Genomic DNA, 11,807 nt, shown 5'->3' with positions numbered 1-11,807 from the left:
GCTCTCTGATCAGCTCACCTGACGCCTTCTTTATCGCATGGGATTATGGGATTTTAAACTAATAAACGTAACTAATCCTGGCCTGCCGAGCACTGCTGTGGTACTCTTAAATTGTCCTAGAGGGCAGTGAGGGCATAGGAAGAGGCTGCACATGACATATGCACCCTCCAAGCATAAATATACAAAAGAAAACAAAACACAACATTTTTTTGTACATTTCTGGTAGACAGACACTCCCTATTCACCACCACTAGACGAGACCCCCTTCCTCAACTGGCAGGAGGGCTTTCAAGATGGGCTCAACAGAACCAATCTTGAAACTGAAGTCCCCTCCAAGCTGTCCAGGGAATGGCTTCTGTGGAGACAACCAGTAAAGGTATTGCTCAATTGGGACAGCTCCCCCATTGTCTACAGGAAGTACTACAGGCTGGGTTAAGCCAGGGTTGACTTCAGACGGCCCTGAGTCCACCTCAGCCAAGCTCACACCAGGGGCCTGTAATACAAAGCTAGTTCAACATATCCAGGATAACTTTTCGCTAGCTCGCTCGAGTAAACCAAACAACCGCAATCACGGATAAACGGCACTACAAAGGTACCACAACGGTGGCTATCAACTTGTTAAATCTACCCAGCTGGTCCAATGAGCTATGAGCGTGTTCGTGGTAAAAGGGGAGGTATTTGCACGAAATGACCAATCACAACCTTAGTATGGCTATTTGACATGGACATGGACAAGGCAAACAGTGTGGATGGCAAACATGCATAACCAAGATCCGTCCACTGCATCCGTCCACTGTCAGGGGGCAGCGCTTCATTGGTTTTGATCCGTAATCTGGAACCTAACCTGCCCACATACTCCAGGACCTCACCACTATGTTCTCTCTCCCTGTGTCACATGCTGGGCCAGGTGATTCTCTAATCACCTCACTGCAACCTGCCTCTAGTAACATAAAACTGTCAGCTAAATCTAACGGAGAGCCCTCCTTCGCATGGGTGTAGAATTAACCGGGGACACTCGGGACATGTCTCGATGAATATTCAGAGACTAGGCTACTGAATTGTCCCTAGCAATAATTTGGTACACAAACGCTTAACAGATCTTCTCTACTAGTCCCACTTCCCTAGTCCAATATTGCTAATAGGATTTGCTTTCCGTTTCTTGCTAACGCTTGAGAGGCTGGCTGTGGTATCTGGTTGAATTTGGTTGTGCAGCTACAAAGCTCAGAGCGTCCGTCAACACTACAGTTCTGTGCACATACAGTAAATACAGGGAAATCACATCTCATATTGATTCAGTATTGAAAGTGCATTTTATTTTTCAATATGGGATAATCCTGTACTAACAGCAACAACTTGCCTACCATTTCAAACGTGACAACATTTGAGCCGTAAGGCTCACTCTCCCACTGAATTGCATAACGTTAGTAAGCAAACCAGACATGGTTTAGGCTTATTTTTAACATAACATATGTTTAACATCCAATGTTTAGGAAAGTTAGGTTTTTTGAACCCTATCAGTTGTTAGCAATTGGTTAATAATTTAAAACTACACCTTATAAATAGTTAATAGATCATGAACAAGCGATTAGCAAATGACTTACTAATGACTTATTAAGAATTTGTTAATAGTTGATCCACCTACAGTTGGCCCCATCTAGCTTTCCATCAGAGGACCCATATAAACATAAATTAATAAACGGTTAAGACCATGTCAATAGTTTATAGACCTTATTGGGACGTTATTCTAAAGTTGCAACTATTTCTCATTTACTTACACTAGTGCACAAATGGATGGATGGATGGATGGATAAATGGATGGAAGAAAACAACCATGACGGCTCCATGGGCACTGTACACTAGTGTTAATAAATTAGAAATAGTTCAAACTTTTGAATAACGTGCCAAAAAGGTCTATAGCTCATGAACATGGTATTATCAAATAAACTCCATAAAAATAGTTTGGAAACGTTATTTTGGTCGATTATTTCTCCCCTTTAATAATACCGAATCGTATTGTATTTTATATTGTTGGAAAGCCTGATTAGTCACCTTTACAACGAGGTCCAACTTGTAAGGATTGTGCATTTGTGGAATGAGCAACACAGCTAAACGTGTGGGCAGTGCCCCCCCAAAATGTGCCAAAATCCCCTATTAACTATTAACAAATACTTAACAAGTCATTAGTAAGTAGTTTACTAATCCCTTGTTCATGATATACTATCTATTTATAAGTCATAGTTCATTAACCAACTATTAGCAAACATTTCATAACTCATTAAATAACAGTTTGTGGATGACCTATTTACTATTTATAAGAGATAGTTGTAAATGATTAGCCAACTATTAACAAGGGTTAACATGATTAATAACTCATCAACTAACAGGTTGTGGATGATCTATTAACTATTTATAAGGGGTAGTTATTCTTAATGCTCACTTTCTTTAAAAATCCCTTGTTTTGTTCAAATTCCATTTGTCAGTTCAACTCTAGTAGATGACACAAATGATCTAAGTCTGGAAAGTTTAAGTTAATAAATATGGTAATTTGTATGTAGATGTATGGTAATGAGTTGATAATGGTTTTTATCAATTTTCTCATAAAATATTAATTAGAAATGTTACACACTTCTAAGACCTCAGAAAATATTTAGCTCCAAGTCTGAGGTTAGAGGATACAGCTATGTCGGAAGTAGCACTACCAATGGAAATGGGGTGTGGTCATTTTAACGTTTTTCCTTGGGGTCATATTAGCCTATAACAGTTTATACATTGTTTAGATATTTGGTACCAAAATATATGCACATTTACACATATTTGACAAGATATTGGCTAATTTTCATATACAAATCTTTTTTGAAGACAAAGTGTAGTACAAAAAATACTTCCCTTAATGTGAAGATTACTGGTAGAAATTCATGAGGATATCTTTAAGGGAAAAATGACCTATTCACCTGTATAGTGTCTCCCCTTAAATGGGGCGTGGTCATTTTCCATTTTTTTCACCCCAGATAGAGCTTGTCCCACATTGTTCCTTAGGGTCTTATTCAAGCCCGATTTAATGCACGTGCTTACGGGCGTCCTGCGTTCCTTGGAACGGACTCGAAGGGGCTCAAATTCAAAGCTCCGCTAATATAAGCGCGATTCGATTGCCGATTTGATTGGCTCTGTGACTGGAGTATTTACATACCGTGATTTGATTGGTTCTGTGACTGGAGTATTTACATACCGTGATTTGATTGGCTCTGTGACTGGAGTATTTACATACCGTGATTTGATTGGCTCTGTGACTGGAGTATTTACATACCGTGATTTGATTGGCTCTGTGACTGTAGTATTTACATACCGGGATTTGATTAGCTGGTGATTTGACTGGCTGCTTGAGTGAAGTTTTGTGAGCGACTTCGACTTGAGAGACGACATAATATAGCCAAAGATGTCAATGGAAACTCAAAGAAAAGTGAAAGTGGGTCGACTAAACGTAAAAAAACAAAGCGATAAATTAGAAAGGGAAACACATTTACTGACAAAAATCCCAAAGTTAACGGGGTATTTCAAAGTAGCTGCAAGTGCTGGGCTTGAGGACGAGACCCTGCGTCAACATTGGCCGATGAGTCGCCGGCAGTTAGAGCCGATCGACGGGCAACATCTGCCACAAGCAGGCTAGGCCTTTTGCACACCAGATATTTTGAGCTTGTAAACGAGAATTACAAGTTTAATTAACAAGGTCGATTAACGTTCTACTCCATTGTAACAGGGCCATAATCAAAGCTATTAATTACACCGATGTAGGCTACGCCTACAATGGATGCCCTGTCAAAGTAGCTAGCTACCTGCCTGGCTGTGCAACAGGGCTGCTCTATAGCTAAAGCATAGCTTGACTCGTATTTGAAAATGTAGCGAAAGCTTTAGCTAAATTCAGCTGCTGCAATGCTTCATAAGAAATACCATTCAGATTAATAAGAAAGATGGACCTGTCTTCAGTATTTCCAAACATGGATATAGCCTTAAGGACTTAACTCTGCCTGTATCCAATGCCTCTCGAGAGCGCTCCTTTTCAAAACTCAGACCTCTAAAACAGACTGGGCTCTACAATGGGACAAGAAAGACTCAACCACTTGACATTGATGTCTTTGGAAAATGACATTCTTAGAGCACTTTACCGCTCTAATTAAGAACTTTGCCAGGCGTAAAGCCAGGAAGAAGCCTTTTTAAAGGTAAGAATGCATTGAATGCAAATCAAATTTAAACCTAAGGCCTTATTAGCCTACCTGCGCGTTTCTATTGATCAGTAGGCTATCTTATGCTTGCTCTACTTGTGAGTGGACAGAATGATGCGTGCAGCCAGGTTGTATGTGATGAATAGGTTTTTGTTCTTGATGCTCAGGGCTTGTGTTGGTGAGGGAGGGGGGTTAAGGGAGCGTGCCTGCGTCATTAGTTAGATGCTGGCGCTAGAGTGTGGATGTTGAGTTGCTGGACCGGAGTGTGTGCGCCTGGCTTAAGAGTAGAATTGTAAATTTTGACTTATAAATATGAAACTTGGCTCAAATAATAAGCAAATTAATAATACAAATGCTGAGTTGCAGAGATTGTTACAATATAGTGAAATTGTGTGTGTGTGTTGGTAGCAGTGGCGGGGGTGGTGTTGCTGGTGGTGGTGAGGGTACTGTTACTGGGAGGGGGGGGCTAGGAAAATGCCTAGCCCCGGGGCCCATGGGTGCCTTAATGCGGGCCTGGTCTTATTAGTCTATAACGGTTAGATATTCTCTCCCAAATTAAGTGCATACTACAGTATAAACAGTAAAAGCCAGGTCCTCTATTATTTATGAAGGTGGAAGCTTTTGAGAGGGCACCATGATTTAAATCTTGGATCTCTTGACCTAGTCAAATGCTCTACGACTGCAAAGAGAAGTTTTGCAAAGAGATTCAGATAGAATATAAGATAGAAGCATTAGGAGTTGGACAACCATCTTTGGAGATGGACAACCATGGCCCTTTATCTGATGGTCTTAAGCAGGTTATTGTTCTTCATCTGTTCCTAAAGGTTGATGCTACCCTGACTCATTCACATCAAACACAACATCACATCGAACCTTTGACTATCTTGGCAAGCACATGACCTCTGTGCCATACATATTTGCTCATGATGGAAACCTTCCTCGAATAAAACAATGTGATAAATGCTTAAATATGGACTCTTAAACCCATTACCAGTTGTTCTTTTAACAAAAAGCAGGGGCAGCTCAGGATGATTGAACAAGGAGCAGCCCTTGCTGCCACAGAAACATTTTGCATTTGATTGATCCACAGCCAAATATGAAGTCCGTGATTGTGAAGCCCGCGGTTTGTAATAGGACAACTGGCATTCATTAAGTGGTTCAGACCATGTTGGACTGCTGGACTTGAACCTCACTGGGAAGATGAATGAATAGGAGGGTTAGTCTGAGACCAAGTGGGGCTTGAGCATGAGATTTCTCTTTCACCACCAGCTCTGGTACTTCTTCACAACACCTTGTTGGGAGTGTAGTCTATTGGATATGGACTCCTCTTGTGAATGTTCACAGAAGAGAGGGCCACATCACATTCAGGGGGCTTTGGGGATTTGCATATCACAGTATCAATTATGTGGATGCAAAGCATGCACAAACTCAGCATTATATTCCTATTATAGAAAATGCATAATATGCTTATTGAAGGAATATGGCTGGATATAGTAGAGCAGCTTGGTGAAAACAAGTGATCAAGTTTGCAATGGGATGTGTGGGTCATTTCCCCTTCCTATATTTAGATGTCTCAGCACTAGAATATTGTACAGTATTTTAGGTATAGTCCCCTATGCTTGTGTCTATCTTTCTATTCGCACTAATATCTGAAATAAGCAGTGGAGGGTACAGTAAGTAATTAGCCCTAGTGTGTGTTGCTTGACCTATTTTGCAGACAGCTCTAGAAGGAAGGAAGTATGAGCTCCCAGGGTTATATTTCCGATGTATTCATGTACCCAAATGTTGGCTTTACTTTATCTTCCTTTTTTTTTTTCTTTTTTTTTTTTTTTACTTTTGATGTAAAACTACTTCTGATTAGAGACTGGGAGATTGTCTGTCCTTCTTCCCAAAAAGGAACAGAATAATTAAACCACACTTACAACCCCTTCATTCTGGATGTCGAACCTGTCAGAACCTCAGTGGTTCACCACATCAGAATATGATTGCTTCTGAAACACTTTGACCTAATAACATGGTTGCCAGGATATAAACTACTCTTGCCAGGATTCTTGTAAATATTCAACCTAAATGTAATGCAAATCCCCTATCAGCAGCTCTGTACTTGCTGACAGCTAAGAGAAATGCACATTTCCTGGCAGGAAAAAAAAACAAGATTTAAAAATAGCTGTGGTTGTTTAAACCACCAGAGCATCTGTTTGGGATCTTTTTTATTTACTGTAGCTCATTATATTATTTTTCCCATTAGAGATCAGGGTTTCTATGACGATAACTATTGTTTGAAAGTTTGGGGATATGCATTCCTACTGCATGCCAAAGCTGGTTATCACTTCATATCAAACTTTCATCAAATACTTAGGCATTTCTCATCCAGGAGAAATCAAATGCTCCAGAACTCCTTTACATATCACTGTGTTGACATTTCTTATTTGAAGGCAGTAAAAGAGTGGGGCCCATAATGGAAGTCAACGTGATTGGGATATTGGAGCACAATAGAAAACCCTCCAAGTGTAGAGTCCTGAATTACAATCATGTGTGTCCTGTGTCCCCTCCTCCACTGTTATTAAGAGCCTGAGCCCAGTCGCCAGTGGTCTTTAAAATGCTGTCCAAGTCTCCCGTTGCATGATCCATCTGTCATAGCTCGTCAAGCCCTCAGTGAGGAGCGGATCTTTCGCGCAGCAAAGTGTAATAATGTCCTGTAATTTCTCCAAACCGCATCTAATCTTAGCTAATGAAATTGTCATCCGACACGGCTTTTGAGGAGTGCTTGGGGAAAAGACGGTCCATAATTGTATGGATATATTTGGGATCCCAAGAGGCTTATCCATCAGATAATCGTGTGATTTTTCAGAGTATGAGAAATGCATTTAGCTGTATTGTCATTTTCCTCCAACTAAAGGTCTATTGTGTATTAAGAGACTGCTAGTGGTTATTCAGTATCATACATCGTTTTGCTGTATAATGTAAAAACTATATCATGTCAAATGTGGCCCTTCAGAATATATCCAGTGTAAATCAAGTTAGAGATGTACTGTACAGTTCAGCAAAAACCACATATGCTGGATATCTTCTATACTTTAAGAAGGCTATCGAAGATCATAGCTTATTCATTGCAAATCCTGTTGAAACCCTTCCAAATATTTTTATGTCTGAGGTCAAAAGGTAGGGGATTGCACTAGTGCTTCTCTTACCATTAGCCAGCACTGAAAACTGCTCTTTATCAATAAAGTATGGTCCCTCTGTAGCCAATCCTGTTCTGGAACCACAGAGTTTATGTTCCACTGGGAGAGCCGTGACTAACAGACGCTTCACATGTGTCTCTGCACTACTTTCTTGTAGCTGTGTTTAAAAGCATTTTGAACTGATTTTGAGGATATCGTAAAGCAAATGATAAATTTGTACCCCTGTCAAGTAGGGCTGCGTGCTGAAGATTTCCACCAGGAATCATGCAAGAATGCCATATATTCTGAGTGATTGCTACTCCCTCCAGATGATGGCAGAATACATTACATCATTAAGGTATCACCGGAAATAACTTAGCCTTTGTTGCTGCTATTGTTCTGACATCTAACAGCCTGTTTGATGTAATAAAGATATATGTGGAGAGACAGACATTAAACATGTGTCCGTTTGTAGGACTTAAACTCCACACAAAAAATAATCATTTTCATTTCCCCTTTATAGTGCTGTTTTCCAGATAGGGGTTTAACATCCTTCAAATGGTCTGTGGCATCTACAGATAAACAGATCTGCCACTACACATCAGTCAAACCTCATGAGGAATGATGTTTTCATTGCATCTTCTCATTTTCATCCTTGTATGTCTTTGATTACCTTCCTCTGTATGTAAAGACATGAACATTCATTTAAATCTCGAGAACATTTGTCACAATCAAAAAACATTCTCCCGTTTAAAATAACCAACATGACATCAAAAACTGGAACAAACAAGGACTTGTCTGTGATCTCATATTATGCCATAACTGTAAAATAATGTATTGACTATCTTTAATTCCCTCAGATGTGTAAATGGTACCCAGCCCTGGACCCTACTGTATATTGTACTCAAAGAGATTAGCAGCATTGGAGCCATGTCTTTGGATTATATTGCGTGAGAAGTCTGGCTGAAAGGTTCAAGGGTACGAGGAGGGGTAACCGCTGCCACCCATCCCTGCGTCTGTGCAGGGGGATAATCCCCTGTCCGGGGGCAATAAAACTCCCATTTCTACTGTACCTGCCAGCTGACCGTCTTACTATATTTGAAACATAGAGAGCATGAAATTCCGGAGGAGCCATATCAAAGCCCCTGCTCCTTCAATGTGACATCAGAGCCCTGTGAAGTCAACAGGCATGAAGGCGTACTGGAGCGCCGTGTGGGTTCACAGCCTTGAAGGGGATCACTCACAGTGAGAGGGGGGGAGGCATGCAGAGGGGGGAGGGAAGGATTATATCTATCACCATAGGCCCATACCCCTCTAAAAAGTCAACCCGCCATTTCCCTGTGGCAACTTTTCCAGCTGTGATTATGATACTCGACACAGTTATGAAAATTGCATCAGTGTCGTAAACACAGCATGGCACCGGATATCAAATACTGCTGCCATGAGGAAAACTTGAAATTAATATATTGAGGATGCTAATTAAAAAGCAAACTAACTACCCTCAGTGTACTTCACTGAGTACAGTGAGGTATGACTGAAATGAAGGCTTATGTCAGATCAAACCCACTCAACAGTGATTTAGGATGTGATGACAGGAGCAAGCTCTATGAGCAAGGCACCAATTTGAGTCAGCACCAATGAGATGGCTCATTTGAAATGGACAGAACCCCTTCTATAAGTGGTTGTTTAAAGACATATTAGTCACATTGTCAATTATTAATTATATGGCTTTGAGGATTTTCTGTTTTCTGTCTGATCTCTCTACAAATCCACACTGGTTACATGTGGGCTATTCATAACTTTTTCAACACCTGTATATGTTACAGAACAAACTGTTCAGTCCAAAATAGTAGGCCTATCTTGTTCTTTAATAGTACTGAACAGAAACACATCTTGAGGGAAACGGGTATCAGTGTGCATATTCTCCTGGATACTATAATACAACTACTTGGTTTAGAGGAAAGCAGTTTACAATGGTGCATGTTTCTTGACAAATACTGTAATTTATTAGGGCTATGTATCAAAGCTGAACAAACTGTTTCGTCAGTTGGTTAAACTGAGTGGACACAGATGGTAATAATCTGCATTGCTTCCCCAATTGTTTAAAAGGAAATATTGAGACATTTAAAACCAGGATCGAGTCCAGCGTGGAATGTGCTTTAATTGCTCTTGTTGGCAAGGGAAACACATTTGAACATTTGATCTTACCCTATGCTGGCACTGTTGTAAAGTACATGCTTCCATCGCATACATGTCTAGTCATTATCGGTCTGCCAAACCTACGAAAGAACATAATTATTGATGATAACAATGACCCTGCATGCCTTCCTGAGAACAGATAGAGCCAAATTCTGATAGTTTCTGTGGATTCCAAACAACATGTATCCCACATCTAAAAAACTAAATGAAATTCTTCTTGATGGATGACTGGGGCATGCGAGGCTGCCGGATGGGAATGTTCATCCACCACTGGGACGCCCTCCCAGATCTCCATGTAATGGCTCCAGCTGCCATGTCAGTCACCTGAGCACATTCAGCTTTTTAATCGAACAAACAATAATGACCAAGTAGATCCTGACCTGACAAATTGATTTGGATTCCCATCTGACAAGTCTCTCAACAGACATTCCCGGAATATACCAGGGCCAGACAACACCGAACAGAAAAATGAGATGCAATAACTAGAGATGCAATTTAAGCCAATAACCAGAGATGCAATAAACCCCCAGATACCTGTAGGTCTGTGGTCAGAAAAAGCATTTAACTGGAAAAAAGATGGTTTAGAGGGACACTTCACCCAAGTACAACTTTATCTCATTTAAATGTCAGCAATCCAAAGTTTGCTTCATGTTCCTTCCATGGTACTAATTGCATCTAGCTAATTTCAACATAACTAAGCAAGTAACTTTGTCATATTTAATGCCAGACCACCCAAAACTGTGTTTACTTAAGATATACTATTTTATTTGGACTGGCAATATTCTTTTTAAAATCAACGTACTGTATGACTAACAGAGTGGAACAAGGGATCGAGAGGGAAGGAATACATCAAGCTTCCAAACTGTAATCCAGACAGTTATGGGAGCCAGCATACACTACAAAGGATTCATTTGGGAGACATTTTGCTGTCACTAAGATATAGACTCTTTATCAAATTGTGTCCGACAAACACATCTCACATTCATTTTTTTCATGCTTCCCAGACTCCCTTGAGGAAACGTCTTGATGTCCTATCTGCCTGTCTGAATAATGATATCTAAATCTCTGCACAGCTGCTCTGCCAAAAACAATGAGAGTCACAGAGAGAGGATCAGGGCTGGTACAGACAAATTCAGCCGCACTTATTGGGACTTCCTCGAGGCCCATTCAATAGGACCATGTGACACGCGGATAAGCAGTGATCACCATGCAGTTTTTGTGACAGATTGAGCCCCCTAGTTAAAGCCGGCCAGGACCCATATTGAAATACCACTGGCCAACTTAGTGTCCAACGTAGAGTTTCTGTGATATAGAAAACAATGCAGTGCTCACGGATTTGGACATCTGAGAGACTTGTTAAACGTTATAAGACAGTTCTCAACATCGTTGATACCCTCATCTTCCAACATTAAGTGTGTATTTTATGGATAACCATCTAATGAAGCGGTAGAAGCCATTAAATTGTCTTTTCTGATGTTAATTCTCCCAAAAATAGAAGATACTTTATTAGTCTCCAGAGAGGAAGGCCTTTGCAGAGAATAAGCAGACAAATACAGGACACTTCTAAGAACAACATACAAAATTAACACATTAATAAATACTATTTAACAAGCGTCCATTCAGTTTGATCCACTTTGAGTCGTTTTAATGGGAATGTGTCAGGTGTGCTAGCCAGGAAGTTTTTGTTGCCACCCCCTTCCCCCTCCACTAATACCCTGCCTTCTTGCCTGTGAATAAACACCCACTCTTCCTCCCTCCTTCTCTGCCCCCCCCCCCTTTAACTCACTCAACATACACACATTCCAAGAACCCTTTCTCGTCTTTGAGATCCAGTTGTTTTAAGAGATAGCTTAGTGTGATATGATGGCTCCTCTTATCATGGCACCTATTATTCATGACTTCAACTGAATGAGGAGAATTAGTATCCTAATATAACTTTTCAATGTGTTTACTTCTTAAAGTAAATCTGCTTATGCTTTGACAGATGGACATATCAATCAGCCTGCTCTGTGTTCCTATAGACTGTGATGATGATTGATGTTGCATCTCAACCTGACCTCATGCTGGTTCATTAATATATTCACTTTTGGCAAGCATCACATTTTCTTTAACCTTCTGGAGCAGCATGTTATCTCGTGGCCATCCTGTCTGTGTAGTTCATGTCTCTTTGTAGCTCTGGTCCAGGACATACTATAGTGAGTTTTTACTGATTTCAGCTCTCACGTACGCC

The sequence above is a fragment of the Borostomias antarcticus genome (assembly GCF_949987555.1).
Source record: "Borostomias antarcticus genome assembly, chromosome: 22".
Taxonomy (NCBI): domain Eukaryota; kingdom Metazoa; phylum Chordata; class Actinopteri; order Stomiiformes; family Stomiidae; genus Borostomias; species Borostomias antarcticus.
This window is presented reverse-complemented; position numbering follows the sequence as displayed.